Source organism: Leptidea sinapis, chromosome 28 (assembly GCF_905404315.1).
Source record: "Leptidea sinapis chromosome 28, ilLepSina1.1, whole genome shotgun sequence".
Lineage (NCBI taxonomy): Eukaryota > Metazoa > Arthropoda > Insecta > Lepidoptera > Pieridae > Leptidea > Leptidea sinapis.
The window spans coordinates 1,036,115-1,056,137 of NC_066292.1; the positions used below are offsets into that span (position 1 = coordinate 1,036,115).

A 20,023-nucleotide genomic window follows, 5' to 3' on the forward strand; every position below is an offset into this window, starting at 1 on the left:
TGCCATCCGGCCCGCTCGACTTCCTGACGTCCAACGAAAACAGAGCTCGCCTAACAGTTTTGTGTCTGAACTGTACTTCAGGCATAGAGCTCTGACACCGCGGGATGGTCGGCGGTGTTTTTCCGTTGTCGTCAAGAGTCGAGTTGGAGGCGAAAAGAGCGCACAGGAGCTGGGCTTTCTCTTTTGCCGTATGGGCCAGGGTGTCAGTCCTCATGTGCAACGGCGGCATGGACGGCTGGTTGAAGTTACCAAGAGCAGCTTTCGACAACGACCAGAACTTGCGTGTTCCGGTCGGGTAACTGGAAAGCTGCTCGCCGATTTTGACGACGTGCTTAGACTTCGCACGGGCGATTTGCCGCTTAAAAATACTGGAGGCACGGTTATATTTCCTCTTAAGAACTTTGCAGTTCGGATCCTTTGTGCCCAGCGCCGCAACCCAAGTTCGATACGCCTGTTTTTTGCAGTCAGATGCTGCTTTAACTGACGCATCGAACCAGGGCTGTGATCTGCCACCGATCGGTACTACAGAGCTTGGTATAAAAATATCCATGCCCTGCAGTATCACATCGCCTACTGCAATGGCGCAGGCACTAGGATCATCCGAAGAGAAACAAACCTTGCCCCAAGGGTAGGATGCAAAAAAGGAACGCATCCTATCCCAATCTGCTGACTTGTAGTGCCAAACGCGGCGGGTCGCTGGTGGTCTGCGACGTTGGCGTCGGATAGGCACTACACTCCTGACCAGGCAATGTTCGGACGTTCCAAGAGGGGCGTCGACAAAGACCTGGTAACCATCGGGATGTGTAGTCAGCAGAAGATCTAATAAGGACGGCATGTGGCTATCCACATCCGGGAGCCGCGTTGGCGACTCAACCAATTGGGACAGACCATACGCCAATGCAAAATTATGCACAGATCGCCCTGCGTAGTCTGTGGTACGTGATCCAAGCCATTCGGCATTGTGCCCGTTGAAATCACCCAAGACCACGATTTCAGCGGAGGGGATCTGTGCAAGCACGACGTCAATTGCAGCTTGAACGCAGCCCATGAGATGATCGGTTTCTGCGTTACCACTATGGGACCTGTAGACACACGCATAGATACGGACGCGGTCGTCTAAATCTACGCGGAGCCAGAGAGTAGACAGGTCCCTACCCTCAAAATTGCCGAGACGGCGACAGCAGATATCCTCCCTAACGTACACACATACCCCGGCATGAGGCAAAAAGTTGTGCTCAATTTTGTACCCGGGGTACGTTAAATATGACGTATCGCTAGGTCGAGATATCTGCGTCTCCGTAAGGAAACACAAGGCCGGCTGCGCCGTCTCAAGGTGGTGGTGGACGGCGATTAAATTGGAGTGAATTCCCCTGATATTGCAAAAGTCCACGTTGAGCGTGGAGCGGGGTGCCGTGGTGTTACTGCCTCGTTTGACCTCGGTCATGCGCGGTTCTGTGCCCACCCCAGAATACGAAGGGCGGCCCGAGCGAGAGTGCTCGGGGAGGGATTCTCCGGCTCTGGTAGAGCTGGTACCCTCCTGGGTTAATATCTTTTTACGGACCGCTCTCATAATTTGTGTGGGGGGGGGGGGAAGGGATGGCCTCCGGTCCTCGACACTAACCTATGCGAAACATAGCGGCACTAGGCCGCTACTTCACGCCGGTATTCTGTGCGAGTGTGGTAATTAACCCGGACGAGTCTGGCCCGATTGTGCTGACGTCATAAGACGGCAGCGTGACTCTCCCACTTCTAAAAAGCCCTTAGTCGCCTCTTACGACACCCATGGGCCTGGGACTCCCCTATTCTTTTTACGCCCCGCAATATATGTTCATCAAAATAAAATAAAAAACGTGTGAGTCTATCTACGTGATAACTTAAACTAATCTCATCATCATCATCATCAGCCGGAAGACGTCCACTGCTGGACAAAGGCCAACCCCAAAGATCTCCACGACGATCGGTCCTGCGCTGCCCTCATCCAACATATTACGGAGATCTTGACCAGATCGTGGGTCCATCTTGTGGGAGGCCTACCAACTGCGTCTTCCGATACTTGATCACCATTCTAGGACTTCTGCCCCACCAGCCATCTGTTCATCGAACTATGTACCCTGTCTACTGCCACTTCAGTTTCGCAATCATTTAGGCTAGGCTGGTGACGGATCCCCTCATTTTTGATTCAATCTCGCAGGGAAACTCCGAGCATATGCCCCTGGTTAGCGACCACGTTCCATGCGTATAAGCTAATCTAATATGAACTTTTTAACACTACAGTACACGCACGTACTGTAGTAGATCAGGGTAACTCTTTTTTAACCGACTCCAAAAAGGAGGAGGTTATCAATTCGATCGGTATTTTTTTTTATGGAAAAGGAGGATCACCGCCGCCCACAATCTCTTGCAACACCAGAGGAATCACAGGAGCGTTGCCGGCCTTTAAGGAAGGTGTACGCGCTTTTTTTGAAGGTACCCATGTCGTATCGTTTTTTATGCATGTACACCGATTACTCTGAGGTTTATGATCCGATTTACGTAATTTTTCTTTAGTTCGATCCAGAATAGATGCCATTTGGTCTCATAATAATTTTACATAGTTTTTATTTTATGAAAATTTTTGTTTACCTCGATGATATAATTATTTTTTTGTGTACGTTTAATACACCTTTACCTTTAATATTAATAAAATACTATTATTTGGATGTGCTACATATTGATAGCTTTGAAGTCGGCGCCAAGCCAAATGTAGTAGTAGGTAAGTACCTACACTCGCCAAGCGTTACTTTTAGCGGGATAGCTTTGTCTAGAACAAAACAACCCAAGCGGACAGACATGCGTGGCCAGACAACCTTAATAATTACAGTAAGTAAGCTGTTTATAATATAGGTTTTATTTTACTTAAGGCTTGGCATCGACTTAAAACCTATCAATTATAGGTGGCACATATAAATAATAGTATTTTATTAATATTAAAGGTAAAGGTGTATAAAATAAAATTTTTAGTTATTTGATAATTTGATACTTTTCACTTTTTGATGTCGGTTTTTTTAAACGTAGTTTTTTTGTAATAACTTTTTAGTTTTTAGTTTTAGCGCAGTAGAACTAGTGACTCTAGGTATGCCTCGTTTGGTATATTTGTGACAAAGTCATCGTTCCGCCTGAACCCAGTATAAATGCACGCTCAACCAATTTAGCTCCAAAATTGTGCCTACTAAAATTAGTACCGCGCATGTATTGATGTACCAAAATCAAGTAATTTTTCGTGTATTCTCAATTTATAACGCTGTTATACGGTGCGCAGACGTGGTCGATAACTTTAAAATAATTTAATTTGATTTGATTTAATTTGAGCCTTATGAGGAAGCCCATTGTCGCTGATAGGGGCTATGCTCGGAGTTTCCCTGAGAGATTAAATCAGAAATGAGGAGATCCGTTGGAGAACCAAAGTCACCAACATAGCCCAACCATATGGGCGAAACTGAAGTGGCAGTGGGCAGGGCACATAGTTCGACGAACAGATGGCGGTTGGGACAGAAACGTCCTCGAATGGCGACCACGTACTGGAAGACACAGTGTCCCCTCACAAGATGGACCGACGATCTGATCTATTGATCTAAACTTCATTAAACTGACTACTTAAACTTCGTCGGAACACGTTGGATGAGGTGAACTCAGGACCGATCGTCGTGGCGATCTTTGGGGGAGGCCTTTGTCCAGCAGTGGACGTTTTCAAGCTGAAATGATGAACGCTGTTATAATATTTTCGCTTATTAATATTGTAGTTACATATATGTTTATTAAATATCATTAAAATATGGTTACATATTATAAGACGTATTTGTTAGTATTTTTAGAGACTTAGACTACATCATAGACGATTCACAAGTGAAAAGTGGCTGCATGAGTTAACCAGATTTGCAGACTCTAGTCAGTACCCTCTAAAATTTTCCAAAACCAGCTTACGTAAGTGTCATTTAAAATTTTTTCACTTTGTGATGATATTAATTAATGCATTACTATTATAGACTATCAATCTATTGAAGGCCTGTTTTGAAGCAGTAGAAGTATAATATTATTTCTAGTTACTGATCACATACTAAAATGTTAACATTATAAACTACGAAAACTTTAATTATAACATTGAAAACTACTCATTCTAATTAGTACGTACTACTAAGTACTTGAGTAAATATAATTAGAGACGAATATGGTAACACAATTGTTATAAAAATGCCTCGAGGGAAGACTGGGAAAAAACGTAAAGAATGCATGGAGGCTTATCTTGAAGTCCGTAATTTCAATAGTTTCATTTAATATCCCATCTTTTCAATTAGAAACCTCATTAGACACATTTTAGCCTGAGCAAAAATATTATACCGCATTGAAACAATAGAAAATATTGTTTGTGCAACATTCGTCCGACAAAATAGCAGTGTACATGTACCAATGCTGTTTATGATCCAGGGTGACGGTAGAAGTATGGTAAGGGATTTGGTTTATGCCGCTATAAATAGAAATGATCCAAAAGCTAGTTACGCATAAGTATCAATAAATAATACCAAGAGGCCACATCACTAGGTAATTGGCACAGTTTAACATTTTATGAAACAGAAGGTATTATTAGCCACGCTGAGGTTAGTACGCAGTTTTTATTCAAAAAGTTAATTTTTTTTTAAATAAAAACAAAGAAATAGTTAAAAGTGGGTGTAGGATTGCCAACTTTTATTAGAAGAAATAGAGTGTATCTGATCTCAAAGAAGGTAAATAAAAAGTACAGACTTCCAAAAAAGAGTATAATTTATTCTATATTTTTAAAAATTAACGATACTTAAAAACTCTTCGCTACGTTAAGAATCGTCCGAATGTGGCTTGGGGAATACCGACATATTAACAGTATATACATGGGGCACACTAAAAGTTTTGCACTTCTAGCTAATCGGAACTATTTGAATTTCGAATGTTATATTTTTTGAAACGTTGCAACCTTCTTTAGTAATAAAAAAAACAATTGGCGGAAAATCATGTGATGTGTGACAAAAATTGTCAATTGTTTTTCAAAGTTCTTCGAACGCAACGAAAATGGAATTGAGTCGAAAAGATTTTAGAGCGATGATTTTTATAATTTTAATATTAGTTCTCTCTCTCCGCAAGACTGTGCCGCTCGTCTTCAAAATGCTTTTGGGAGAGAAGCACCTTGCTTGAGCACCATGAGGTGATGGTTTGCTGAATTTGAGAGAGGTCGAGTTTCTTTACATAACGAATTTCGTAAAGGGCGGCCTTCAACTGCTGTCAACGAAAATAATATGGCTACTGTTAAGCGGTGCTCAATCCGGATATAATTCTGAAGTTCTGTAAGACTTGTTATAAAAACGACAGAAAAAAGGTACAGACGCCTTCGTAGCATTGACTCAGTCATTTCTAGCAGTCTAATTCTAGCTAGGAATTGTATAAGGTCTTTGAATTACCACTAACAATTTAAATAAATTATGTTACAGTCTACTCGTAATACTATAGCTTCTATGCAATTTATTATGTTTTTAAAGTGATAACCCTCACTTCTGGGATTAATTACACTAATAAAACTGAAAACAAAATTGTATGAACGATGCAAGAGCGACATCTCAAGTCAATTTCCTCATATTCAAATTTGAGGTTGAGCAGGTTATCAATTGTAAAGAGCGCTCGCACGGAGGTCGCGATTCGAGTCCCACGTCGTTTATAAAATTTTGTTTTCAATTTTATTTGTGCATAATTGCTAGGTTTTTTTATGTACTGAAGTCTCAATGGGAATATAAGAAGACATAGACATAGTAGTTTTATTTAAAATGTGGCTAGTAAATTGTATAAGTTTCCAGTAAGTTTTCTGTTTCAGATGTGCCATTACAGCAGTTCATTCTTTTGGGATTTGCTCCGCAATATTGTTGGCAAATGTATAAAATGAACGCTTCTGAAGAAAGTTATATTCATTCGTTCATTTCGGATTGCAATACAAGTTTCATTTGAAAAGTTTTAAAAGCAATATTCATTTAAGTTATAATGAATATGAGAATACACAAATGTATAAGTAATATTATTTTATTTTAAATATCAGCGTTCTTTTGCATTTATTAAGTATGTTTTTCATTCTATAAATACTCAGAATATGGTAGTCACTTGAAAAAAAACTTAATAATATATGATTCAACCTTAGATTGAGGATTGGTCTCCGCTGCTTAATCTAAGAATTCAACAATACTTTCAGTTTAAGTTAAACTTTAACTCTACATTTTTATCAATATAATTGATTTAATCATTTCATATATATTGTTTCACAATTAAATCAAAGTTTAAATGCATAATAGATTCTTTACCAGTGGGAGGCTCCTTTGCACAAGATGCCGGCTAGAGTATGGGTACCACAACGACACCTATTTCTGCGTAAAAGCAGTAATGTGTAAGCATTACTGTGTTTTGGTCTAAAGGGCGCCATAGCTCACTAGCTATTTCACCCTGCAATTTCACTAAATTGCAGGGCAAATGAGACATCTTTTGTCTCAAGATTCCGGAAGAAGGAAGGAACCGGAACTCTTACAGATTCGTCATGTCTATCTGTCTGTCTGTGTATGTCACAGCCACTTTTTTCCAAAACTATAAGATCTATACTATTGAAACTTGGTAAGGAGGTGTATTCTGTGAACTGCATTAATATTTTCACACAAAAATAGAAAAATAAAACAATATTTTTATTAGTTTCAGTTCTCTCAAAATTTTATATCAAACCCATACACGTCTGGGGATCTACGGATAGGTCTTCAAAAATGATAATGAGGTTTCGAGTATTATTTTTTTCTAAACTGAATAGTTTGCGCGAGAGACACATCCAAGGTGGTAAAACGTGTGTCACTCCCTCTGTAACTTCGTAATAAGAGAATGTTCGTTATAGAAATCAATAACACATTAAAATACGTATTTTTATCAAACTCAAATACACAATATTACTTCAAACGACTCAATTGTCTAATCGAGTGAAACTAAGCTGCATTTCTCTGCAATTTTCTATTTTAATGGAAAATATTATCTGTTCTTGGATAAAATATTAGTACAAGAATTTTTATTATCATATCGAATGAGGCAATCACAATTGATTGACAAGAAAGGTAGTTAAAAACTAATTTTAAAAAAGTAACTGGCTTTTAAAAATATCGAGAATTATAACGTAAAAGTGTCTCAAAGTGTTTATTACTTCGATGGAACATATTTCACATTCAACAACTATATAGTGCTGCGATGACAATATAAAATATTAATTTATTATCATCATAGAAACTTTTTATAAAAGTCACTACTAACATAAATTCTAAAAGGAATTATAAACATTGAATCGAATGTCGGGGCGGGTATGATAAAAACATGATTGCAGATTGACGTTGTGATTCTGTTAAATAAATAAATGAAATGCTTTGAACGATGCCGTACTCAAACCCGCGACCTCTCGGGTTCCGTCCGAGCGCTGAGCCTTTACAGGCCCATGTTTATTACATAAATGTAATAAACGATTCACAGAATCTAAATTCTTCTAACTATTCTACGTATTTAAAGACCTATGTATTCAATGACCGGTAGAACTTTTTAGGAGGAGTTCAGTGATCAATTAATTACTAATGTATACATCGATACATATTAATAAAATTGGAGTGTCTGTTTGTAATAATGAAATAACCGTTTTTTAGTACATGTATATGGTACGGTTATACACCAAAATTTTTTTTTTGTCTGTCTGTTTGTTCCGACTAATCTCTGAAATGGCTGGACCGATTTTGATTTATTAAATATTAGATTAGATTAGATAGATTTATTGGCACGTAGCTGATGTAATAAGGAGCAACTAAGGCTAAGTTTATTTTAGAAACATTCTTTTATTTTAGAAAAATTAAAGTAATGTTGCAATGTCCAAGAAACGGTTTAACTCTAAAAATAATTTATATGGTAAAACAACGTTTGCCGGGTCAGCTAGTAAATAAATATAATATATACTATTATGATAATTGAATAATATTCTTTAGTAAACATATCTAAGATACTTAAACCATTTTATTAAGTTAAGCAAAACTTTGAATTTATCATAATTTTAAGTATAAAAACAGTTACTTATAATTCTTTTGTTTTGGGGCACAAATGCACAAACACGAATGGGCTTATCATACGAGGCGAAGCCGAGTGTGATAATAATATCACATGAGTGTTTTAATACCTAATTATCAACAGTTGCATACAAGACTTTATCTACACCCATAATATGAATCCTTTAAAATATTCTGAAACAATTAGCTTACTGCTAAGATTAAAAAAGTCAGTTCTAGTAACAATTAAATTTTATATTAATAATAAAAAATTATTATTAATTAAATTAAATGAAAACGGATGATATAATGTTGTAATGAATTTCATTACAACACTCGTTTGGATGATGTTGACATTGGATGTTTTAATGTTGGCAATAAGCTAACTGTTTTAGAATCTTTAATCTCTGGTACTACTGGTCCGATTTGAATGATTCTTTCAGTGTTGGGTTCCTCGATAAATATAGCCTATAGGCTATGTTTTTTTTTCAAAATTAGGGATCCGTAATAAAATTGCTATTTTGTAACACAAGGTGTAAAATCGAAAACCTATTTTTGCGTGCGCTGCAAAAACTATTGACAATAGAACAAAATGATGTACAGGCTATAATATAGGCAATATTTTATTACTTATAAAGCCATCGCGTGAATTATACTTTATATGGCAAAACAACGTTTGCCGGGTCAGCTAGTAAAGGATATAAAGCATGGGTGTAGAGAAATTCCTTAGTTAGTTTGAATCATGTATATAATCATCATTTGTGGATAATTTCATACGTATCTATCTAATTCAGTTATAAAAAATAAACACTTATTTCTTACATACGTTTTTCGTTATTTTAATTTCAATCCCACAAACTTTCCTGGAAATTATAAAATGGATCGTGTGAGATGTTAAAGATCTTGCGGAGAAACTTTTTAAGATCTTATGATGTGATCTGTCATAGTTAGATTTTCTTAAAGTTTCAGTTGGTTTTGCTATAAGTAAATTTTGAGAAATTATTCCATAATAAATTTAGTTTAAAAGTGAAATGAAATGAAATGAACTTAAATGAAATATATCTTTATTGCACACCACAAAATAATTAAATACAACAAAAATCGAGACTACAAAAAGCAATAGGCGGCCTTATCGCTTATGATGAGTGATTTCTACCAGGCAACCTGTAATGAAGTAGTTTTAGTTGAAAAAATAATAGAAGGTTGTGTTATCAATATGCATATAATTTAAACATACACATACAGTAAATAACTCCAATAAAAGAACTAGTAATGAATTTGTCATAGAAATAAATAATTATTATGGAGCATTGTTTCGAAAAGATTGGAGAGTTTCAGCCTTTCTGATTACAGTGGGAAGAGAATTCGATAGCTTAACAGCTTGCACAGTAAATGAACTGTTGAAAAAGAAAGTTTTATGAACAAGTGTACAAAGCAAGAGATTATAGACAGATCGAAGATATAGTTGGTGATTACTTTATGCTGAAAATTTTTCCTTGAGATATATAGGAGTTTTAGGATCAAATGTGATTTGCATTAATTAATTCGTTGTTATGTTGTCACAAGGGACGTTCAATAAATAGTGAGCAAGAGGTTGAAACTGTTCCAAAACAAAAAAGTAAATACTGGTTATACTCGTATTCAATAGATTAAAAAATAAATATATATTTTTTTTAGAAATGGAAATCTTTCTTTCAATAATTTACCGGTGAATTTTGTCGAAAAAGTTGTTAAAGTTGAAATTGAATTGCAATTAAAGTAAACATTTACCATGAGGTTAACATCTTGTACGTCTCATCAGTTTTTCTTATAAAAAATAACGTTTCAGTACGAAATAAGTTAATCAACATTCACAGAAAAGTTTAGGTAAAAATGCTCCGCGGAAATCTTCAATTTCACGTTCATTCGACGACTTCAAGTGTGGAAGAACATCCACCAAAGATGAAACTCAACCAACCAAATCTCCACACCGAAAAATCCTGAAAAGTGAAAGGAATTTTAAGAATGGAAAAATATATTACAATTGTATTTTAGATAATGGATCGAATAGGTGGCTATATCGAAAAATATAATTAGATATTTACATAAGATTAAGTCCTACTATTTAAATAGGAATAGACTAAACTTTGACGGATTAGGCTTTTAAAACAGAAAATATTTGATTTATGTGAAAGGAATTGACTAATTAATAAAATCGAGGTCTTTGAAATAATCCAAGAATTTAACATACATTTTTGATAGCTTTAATGTATTACGCAGTATTAAAACAAATATAATCCATTATTACCATTTATGTTGAAGCGTTAAACAAAGAGTATGTTATTAATTATATTTATTCAGTTCAATACACATATTGTGTTATGTATTTTGGTTGAATTTATTGATGATAAATTTATTTAATTATGATTCATATTATGCTCATAGGCCAAATAAGTACAGAGCTATTTATCCTGCCCACAGTAGCCTATTGACAATTTTTGTTAGTCTCCTATAATGTGGCTATATTTACTAATCACAGCTGAATATCTAAGTGATCCGACAGCCTGGGACTAGATTATAATTATGTTATAGCAATTGCAATGACAATACAATATTGTATATTTGATTAAAAAGAGCGCAAAAAAAAATGGGAGAGTTTCTTGCGCCGCTTCTTCTCTCTGAGAGCGCCATTTGTTTCCGAAGCGGTAGTAGTGTCTAGTATATTAGAAATGACATCAAAAAGAATTCTAAAGGAATCAAAACAAATGCCTTTTATGCACTTGAGTTATTTATTATGAAATAGATGTTTTATATTTTATTTCAAAGCTGTTTCCTCAATGTAACAATTTTCATTAATTATATTTAGCCTAATAAAAATAATTTCTATAAATTATTCTTATGAATAATGCTAGCATTTTCCACAGAGATAAGTAATCACTAAACTAAAGAGATTAATTTTTTTGTCACTACTTTATTTCCAACCATGTTTTGTAGTTAATTTAGTTCTCGATATAGTAAAAAAATGTACTATGTTTTACAGCTTTTTCAGTAAAAAAGAGGATGTTTGAATTTTATCTTAGGTAATTTGTTATGTTTTGTCTTGCCAAAATCGACCAGGCACAAGATCTTTCATATACACCTATATATATCATTGTTATGCTTTTAAAGTGATAACCCTCACTTCTGGGATTAATTACATAAATAAAACTGAATCTTCTTATCGTTGATAAAATCTTGTAACTTTGTTCAACTCTCAGGTTGTTGCTTCATCTACAGGATCTACTTTACACATTAAGAGCGCTCGCTCGGAACGCGAGAGGTCGCGGTGCCTGTGTAGATTTCCAACCAATTGGAATTATAGAGAATTTGCAATAGAACAACAGAGAAACGCATTGGTCATGCCGTTTCTGAGTTAGTATGTACTAGCTTATAAACAATCCTCATAAAATACAAACATTCTAAACATAATTCTCTCAAATTCAATTTTATTAAATAATAATAAACTACAAAGTTGTTGTTTACACACGGTCATCATTTCCAGTCGGCCAACTCAAGACACATTTTTATAACATCTATAGAAAGATATTCATCATGTTATTAGATTGGGATAACGGATCACGTTCGAACACCTATAAATATATTTTCCTGTTCCACTCTCCAACCATATTTGTGTGAAATATTAGAACCTCTTTTTGCTGGAAACTGTTTTCGTAAGCTTATCTCAACGTGATAATGCAATGTCAGCACTCTTAGTCGGGTCGGGAAAAAGTCTATTCGCATATACATTCTATGTCTTAACTTGTAATAAAATCTCTTTGACTCTTAAATTATTAAAACTTTCGTGAGACATTATCATCTTATTTATTAATACGGCTGTTGTGTGGGTACCGACTAGTCTCGGACCATTCGGAGGTCCTTCATCAGGATGAGTGTAGTGGGTTCGAGCACGGAATCTGACACTATGTTACTATTGTATGTCACTTGACCCGTGGACACCAATAATGACAGTGTTAGTGATACCGTGCTCGTCATCATCACCAGCCGCGCACTACGAGCACAAGTCCGCAGTAAGAGAGTAACAGGACGTTATCGCGAACCCACCGCACTCTATGACTCTATTTTATATCTGTCTTTAATTTAGTATCTGTCTGATATTAAAGATATTAAAACTGCTAAATTAAAAAAAAGATACAAATTAGAAAAATGTTATTTCCAGCTTTAAAAAATTAGCGCATCCAATAAAGAAATTCCATAGTTTTTATAAATTGTATTACATAAAAGTAAAAAGGAAAGACCGTTTACAGTATTGGCATTTAGTTTTCAGAACTAAGATGCAAAAAATTTATTTTTTTTATACTGTAACTGAATTATACTATGACAACCTTTCGTGAAGAATTATGACTGATGGAGAAAAGAACATTTTTTGTAATTAAAATAAGGGTCGAGACGAGCAGGACGTTCAGCTGATGGTGATTGATACGCCCTGCCGATTACAATGCAGTGCCGCACAGGATTCTTAAAAAAACCCAAACATACTGAGTGGCACTACAACTGCACTAGACACCTTGAGACATAATATGTTAAGTCTCATTTGCCCAGTAATTTCACTAGCTACGGTGCCAGTCAGACCGAAACACAGTAATGCTTATACATTACTGCTTCACGGCAGAAATAGCCGCTGTTGTGGTAGTAATAATCTAGCCGGCATCCTGTGCAAAGGAGCCTTCCACTGGTAGTAACATCAAAATAATGTTGTGTGGCTTAGGAGAGTTAGCACTATATATATACAACAGTGCGACTTTGTTTTAAGCTACTAGCTGACCCCACAGTTGCTGTTCTGTCAATAGAAAATGATAAGGATTAATATCGTATTTGTGCAAACGGCTTTTACATTCCAGCTTTATAATTGGAAATTTTGAAAATATTTAAATTGATATAGTATGTTATCTTTATGCCACTCGGGACTTTTCTGTAGACCTATTTAAGATACACAATTCCACCATACATTATTTTGTTATATCTCAAAGGGTTTATTACACAGCGTTTTCGTTCAAAGCTCCTAGACGGCTTATTTTTTCCGACATCTCAAAGAAATTTCGTTAATATGTACAAAAATGTATGCTAAAACTTGACAAATTATATACTAAAACTTTCCTGGAGCATCACGCTATCCAACTTGTGAGTTTATCGCGAACAGACAGACAGACGCAGCGGAGCACTTTGTCTTATAATATGTAGATGGATTCGAATACTTTGGAACTTTAGTGACGTAACGGAATTATTAAAAATATTAAAGTTTGCAAAATTTTGCAAAATTTTGTGGGTGAATGTTGCTTAACAATAAAATAATTTATAAAAAATATACCTTTCGATATGCAGCATCATGCAAATGCGATAATCTTCATCGCATATAGGTGTGGTATTATTTTAACATTGATTGACAAACTACATTGATTGACAAACAATGGAATGTTATTCTTGGCCGGGAATACTGGGTACAGTAACAAATTAAATAATGCTTAATATGATGTCATAGTAACGACTTTACCTCCAGGAACAGACATAAACTTATAATGCCTACTACTCGACTAATATGTTACGAATATATATGATTTTACAACAAGATCCCAGAAAATGTTCAAAACAAAAGTATTGCGTTATTCAAAACCATTGTTAAAAAACGTTTGTGTGGCAAAGGTTACTATAACATTAATGTCTTTCTTAATGATCTGTGGTAGATTGGGAATGGAGTGACCACCCTCAGGCTATTAAAAAATAAGTTTAATTGTACAATATTACTTTGTAAACATATTTTGTCGATGAAAAAAAAAAGCCCGCTGAGTTTGTTGCGCCCGTTCTTCTCAGGTCTGAGGCATTCATTTTGGAAAGGGTGGTAGTTTCTGACTTACAATAAGTGATATCACATCCTATTTCGAATGAAAATATTTGAATTTGACTTTGAATAGAGATACTATTAAAATAAGTAACTCGAACATATCCGGCATCCTTCTCAAATATTCTGAAAATCCCAACAGTGTATTATCTTTGTACATACAATAATTATCGGAATATATAATAGAATCTGTTGTAAGGGTCTGACAGTAGATCAGGGTATAATCTAATTTGATTTCCATGTACGTTGACCACAGGCGTGTTGTGTATTTGTACGACGTAAACCAACAAGCGTCTGTGAAACCCAATGTCGATTGTGGATTAACTGATTGAGGTTCACTTGTTTACTCAGTTTATAGAAATAAGGTTTAATATTTAACTAGTGGGAGGCTCCTTTGCACAGGATGCCGGCTAGATTATGAGTACCACCACGGCGCTTATTTATGCCGTGAAGCGGTAATGTGTAAACATTATTATGTTTGAGTATGAAGGGCGCCGTAGCTACTGAAATTATTCGGCAAATGAGACTTAACATCTTATGTCTCAAGGTGACCAGCGCAGTTGTAGTGCCGCTCAGAACTTTTGGGGTTTTTCAAGAATCCTGAGTGGCACTGTAATGGGCAGGGCGTATCATTTACCATCAGCTGAACGTCCTGCTCATCTCGACCCTTATAATCATTACAGGACCGGCCCGAGTAACAATTATTACCAGTGCATAGTAGAGATGCAGTACGCGTGTTACCATTGATCGGTCCGGTCCTAGTTTTCCTCGTTTGTTTTTGCTTTGCATTTGCATTCGGCTGTCTTAGCTTAAGCTATCAAATGACTATAAAAAAGAAATCAATATTTATGCTAAGCTCACACTCAGCTAAGTTTCACGTAAGTAAAGTCTAAGCAAAGTCTAAGTATGATCTATAGAATTCACCCTAAGAGAAGTCTAACATACCTACACTAAAGTACCAGCGTGGAATTGAAAACTCTGACACAAAAACTATTTTACATTAAAAAGGGATTAGCCCGCATAAAATATTCAGGACGTGACTTCGAGGAACCTTTATAATAAGATTATTTCCAAACTTTCCACGCTGCCACAGATTTCATCAAAGTTTGGAGGACAGATACAATATCTGCCTACGTAAGAGACTTCGATATTTTCCTCTCGTTAACGGTTTTCACAAAATAAATGGATTAACAATAAGTGGCTGATGTGAATACATTATGATCACAGCCTAGAATTTAACAATATTGGAGGCATTTGAATTAGATCTTTTCTTAGATTAAAGGTTGGCCTCCCTTGTGCTCCAAGTAGATACTACCTAATAACAATAGCTTTTTTATTACGGCAACTTTATAGTGTAGTGTGTATTGGCTATTTGTAAAGATGCTTGTGTACGCGGCATCTTGACACCCAATGGCATCTTTAAAATTTTTGTAAATGGAATAATTCATAAAATAATTGATTGTTATTGATTCCATGGGAGTAATACCGGAATACCAAATTTAGGTTTATTGCCGTCTGTTTCGGCTACTCTCATAATAAGCTGAACCGGTATTTTAGGGAAATCATTAATTACTCATAGCGTGAGCTATTTATGTTTAATATGAATTTGTTTATTTAAATAAAAATTATCTGCTAGCATCCATTATTATAATTTTATAAACTTTGGTCTCGATAGTGTAAATATTATTCGAAATAATACGAAATTCATTCGTCAAATAAAACGAAATTTATAATTATACTTATTTTTTTATTTTTATTATGGAACAGGAGGACAAACGAGCGTACGGGTCACCTGGTGTTAAATGATCACCGCCGCCCACATTCTCTTGCAATACCAGAGGAATCACAAGAGCGTTGCCGGCCATTAAGGAAGGTGTACGCGCTTTTTTTGAAGGTACCCATGTCGTATCGTCCCGGAAACACCGCACAAGAAAGCTCATTCCACAGCTTTGTAGTACGAGGAAGAAAGCTCCTTGAAAACCGCACTATGGAGGACTGCCACACATCCAGATGGTGTGGATGATATTCTAACTTGTGGCGTATCGTGCGAAGGTGGAATTAAAAGTGAAAAAAAAAGTGAAAACTTATATAATTAGCAAAAAGAAGAAATGTGAAATTATGTAAATACTTGAGATACATACCTTTGCATGGACCACCTGGAATATATTTATTTTATTAACGCTGTATGTGGATTGATACGTCTACTATAACTTAACAACTCTTAAGTTTCTTTATAATTTATTTTGAAACTCACCTAAGCAATTTGAAACGTCTGAGTATCGTTGGTCATTTAGCTGAGATTGTATAACATAGATATCAATAAAAAATATGTTTCTTTCCATTTGTTCTCATTCAATTTTTCAAAGTGGTGCTAAATGGTGAATTTCAAACGCCGTAAAGAAGGGTAGCCGTTTCATGCTTAACTTATATATATTTAAATTTTTGAGCGCAAATCCTGACAACAAGCTTGGTTGGTTGTATACTATAAAATTTTATCCTCCACTCCACAGGAAAGCGAAATTTTATATATTAAAATCTGTCATACTTAAATTGAAATGTGTTTTACACAAATAAGGAGAGTAATTTAAGGGAACCTTAAGACAATACAAATTACTGCTACCCTTATCAAATGATGACACAAATATAGATTCAATTATTGTTTCGTATCTCCTCTGTTTTATCATATTAAATTATTGTCCACCGAATTCAAACAATTCAACTACACAATTTCGTTTTTAATTAGGCAAATGGGCAAGAGGCTCACGGGATGGGGACAGGTGAGGCAGCCACCCATGGACATCCGCAAAACCAGGGATCGATGCGTTGCCAGCCTGTAAGGTGGACAGAGCGTATAGTCATTTCTTGAACTTTTAATGCCTTTCCACCGCCGTGCCGCCGTTCCGTTCCACCCAAATACAAACTAGGTGCCAGTTCAACCAAATCGAATCATTTATAATCAATTATTGGAGTTGTTACAATATTTCAAACTTTAGGCGAAACACTAATTCACTAAAATGTATTCCGTATAAAAAGTTTGGTTTTATAATAATTCGTAAATTACATTTTTTTTCCTCTGTACCTACCCATTCGTACTCCAAGCAAGTTTATTTTAAACCGATTTGTTAACAATAAACGGACTACAATTTGTCATAAAATTTTAAGACTCATATTTATTTTTGATTTATAACATAATAAGAAACTAACACATGAGATTCTCCATTAAAAACGAATAGAAATTTAGCCGCTTAGCCCTTACTGAAAAAATGCTGACGGGTTCAAAATCCAAAGGTGCTCTTAGTTTTATAACGTCGCGGTCGTAATCGTATAATTGGAACATCATTATAAGTTATCACAAGTACGTCAATAACAAATTAAATCAAAACAAGAAAAATTATTGAATTTCTTGCCTCGCACAGCCACTTGTGGAAATAATTACTAGGTGCTGTTTTCCCGAACCGATACGACTTCCAGAAAATAGCATACTTAAAGACCGGCAACGCATCTCTTGACACTTATTGTTGCGGATGTCCATGGGCGGTTGCCTCACCTCTCCCCATCCCATGAGCCTCTTGCACGTTTGCCGCCTCTTATGTAAAATAAAAGATTAAGGTGTTAACTCTAGACTATTACTGTACGCTGTGTTGGGTAGCTGCTGTTGTTTTCTTTCTTCTTTTTAGTATTAAAACATGGTTGTTATTTACTTGGCAACATCCCTAAAATAAAAGGAAACTTAAAATAATAATAAATACCCTTTGGAGTGAAAACTTCATTAACATCATTGTGATTTGAAAGTCGATGAAACGAAAAAGCGAGACGATAAAGAGACAGACACATACATTTCTTAGAGTATAAACGTGGCAGAGAAAAATGATAGGAGCCATTATACAATGTTTGGTACCAGGCAATCATAGTTGAAGAAAAGATTGTCTTATGTATGACGCGAGCATAACTTAATATACTCTGACGTCAGGCGCACGACTTATTACTACATAGACACCAGGAGAACTAAAAATATGATAACGGTGGTAGTAATGTCTTTCAAAGCGGTTGAAATCATGTGTCATCCTAGCAACATGTACCAGGACTTTATATGCAGTTTAGAGGTTCTTACACAATACAGGTTTTACTTCAGACATGTGTTATTTGTACGCACGCAATATTTTTTTATTATTAATTATTTTTTTAATTGTCGGCGCTCAAAGTTATTTTGCCGTTTTCAATGTGATACGTACAGTAACAGCCAATAGAAATTTGTCGCATTTAGTGGAATGTATTTGGAAACCAAATGTTATTTTGTTCTGACCATTGCATTGTCGATGGATTGAAACATCAATTTAACGGAACGCTTGTGCAATTGACGTGAGAGTTATTTATGTGGAAATATTGTAACGAACATAATACAAAATGGAATAAAGCTTCATATTAACTGACGTAAAGTTTATAACTTCTTACAAATAAATTTTTGTAACGAGGTATTTTAAAAGTTATATAAAATACAATAGCAAGTGTGTACAAACATTTTTTTATTCAAATAAGGGATGAGACGATCAGGACGTTCAGTTGATGGTAATTAATACGCCCTGCCCATTACAATGCAGTGCCGCTCTGGATTCTTGAAAAAACCCAAAAATTCCGAGCAGCACTATAATTGCGCTCGTCACATTGAGACATAAGATGTTAAATCTCATTTGCCCAGTAATTTCAATAGCTATGGCGCCCTTAGCTACGGCGCCCTTCAGACCGAAACACAGTAATGTTTATACATTACTGCTTCACGGCATAAATAGGTGCCGTTATGGTACCCATAATCTAGCCGGCATCCTGTGCAAAGGAGCCTCCCACTGGTAAATTGAACATTTAAACTGAAACATTTAAATGTTTCAGTGGTATGTCTTAGTACTATCCTAGAAATAAATTCGTATTTATATTAGAATAACTGCTGATCTTTATAAATATAATAAAAAAATAAAAATGTATGGATTGAAAAATGTAAATTGTTTACTGTATTTTATCTGAGTTTTATTTAAAAATTAATATTTATAATTATTGTATGATTCAAAAATATATATATTATGTATCTTCGTTTATGTGAAGAGTTTCCAATGTACATTAAAATTGATTCGGGCAATTTAAACATCTAATGATATAATAATATTTGCCTCTTAAAATAACATTTTACATGAAGGAAACAATTATCACTAAGAGGAAGTTGTATTTTTTTTATTAATGCAAGTGTAACACATTTAATTTAAACACTTTTTATAAAAACGATACGCAAAAATTTAATGTTAAGTGTACAATTACATGCGTTTTAATCATAAAAAAAATGTTTTATTAAAACCGAAAGGAAGCTTAAGCAAGAATATGAATAATATTAGTATAGTTTATTAATTTTTTGACATTCAAAAGTGTAATTTCCGTGACATACATGAATAAAGTGATTTTGATTTGATTTGATTTCCGTACTAAGCAGGAATAAAAACACACTTACAATACACGTGTTTTAGTCCTTTAAAAAGTATTTTATTTAAACTAGAGGAAGTTTAAGCAACACTAAGAATAAGAAATAAAAAAAGTGTCAGAGAAATATTCCGGTATAGATAGATAACTACTAAAATATTGTATTTTTGACACTTTAGGAGAAAAAAAAATATGTAAATATAAAAAAATTTGGAGGCGCCGGGTATCGATCCCGGTACCTCTCGCATGCTAAGCGAGCGCTCTACCATCTGAGCTACGCCCCCGTAGTGAAAGGTTCTCAATAGTTTGTAAATATTGTACAAACCAGTTGTCATTGAAATACAATATAAGTAGAGCAAGTTGAAAGTTACCATACCAGTCACTGACCTCTACTAGTCTTCTATATACCACTGAACTGGCGGCTGTCAAAGTCCTTTTGTGCCTGTTTGATATTCGCCATTTTGGCGCTGTTGGCCATGTAGCGAGACTCTGCAGTACTAAACTATTTACAAAAAAAATATGTAATTTATTACGTTAATTTTTGAAGTATAAATAACACGAAATAGGAACGAAATTAGTTCAAAATGTAAAAAAA

General features: G+C 35.2%; 1 non-coding gene across 1 annotated transcript; it reads right to left on the minus strand.

Moving 5' to 3' along the window:
- Positions 1-19,639: 19,639 nt before the first annotated feature.
- On the minus strand, positions 19,640-19,712 carry Trnaa-agc (transfer RNA alanine (anticodon AGC)). Its single transcript has one exon. It is a non-coding gene; the product is annotated as a tRNA-Ala (tRNA).
- Positions 19,713-20,023: the final 311 nt, after the last annotated feature.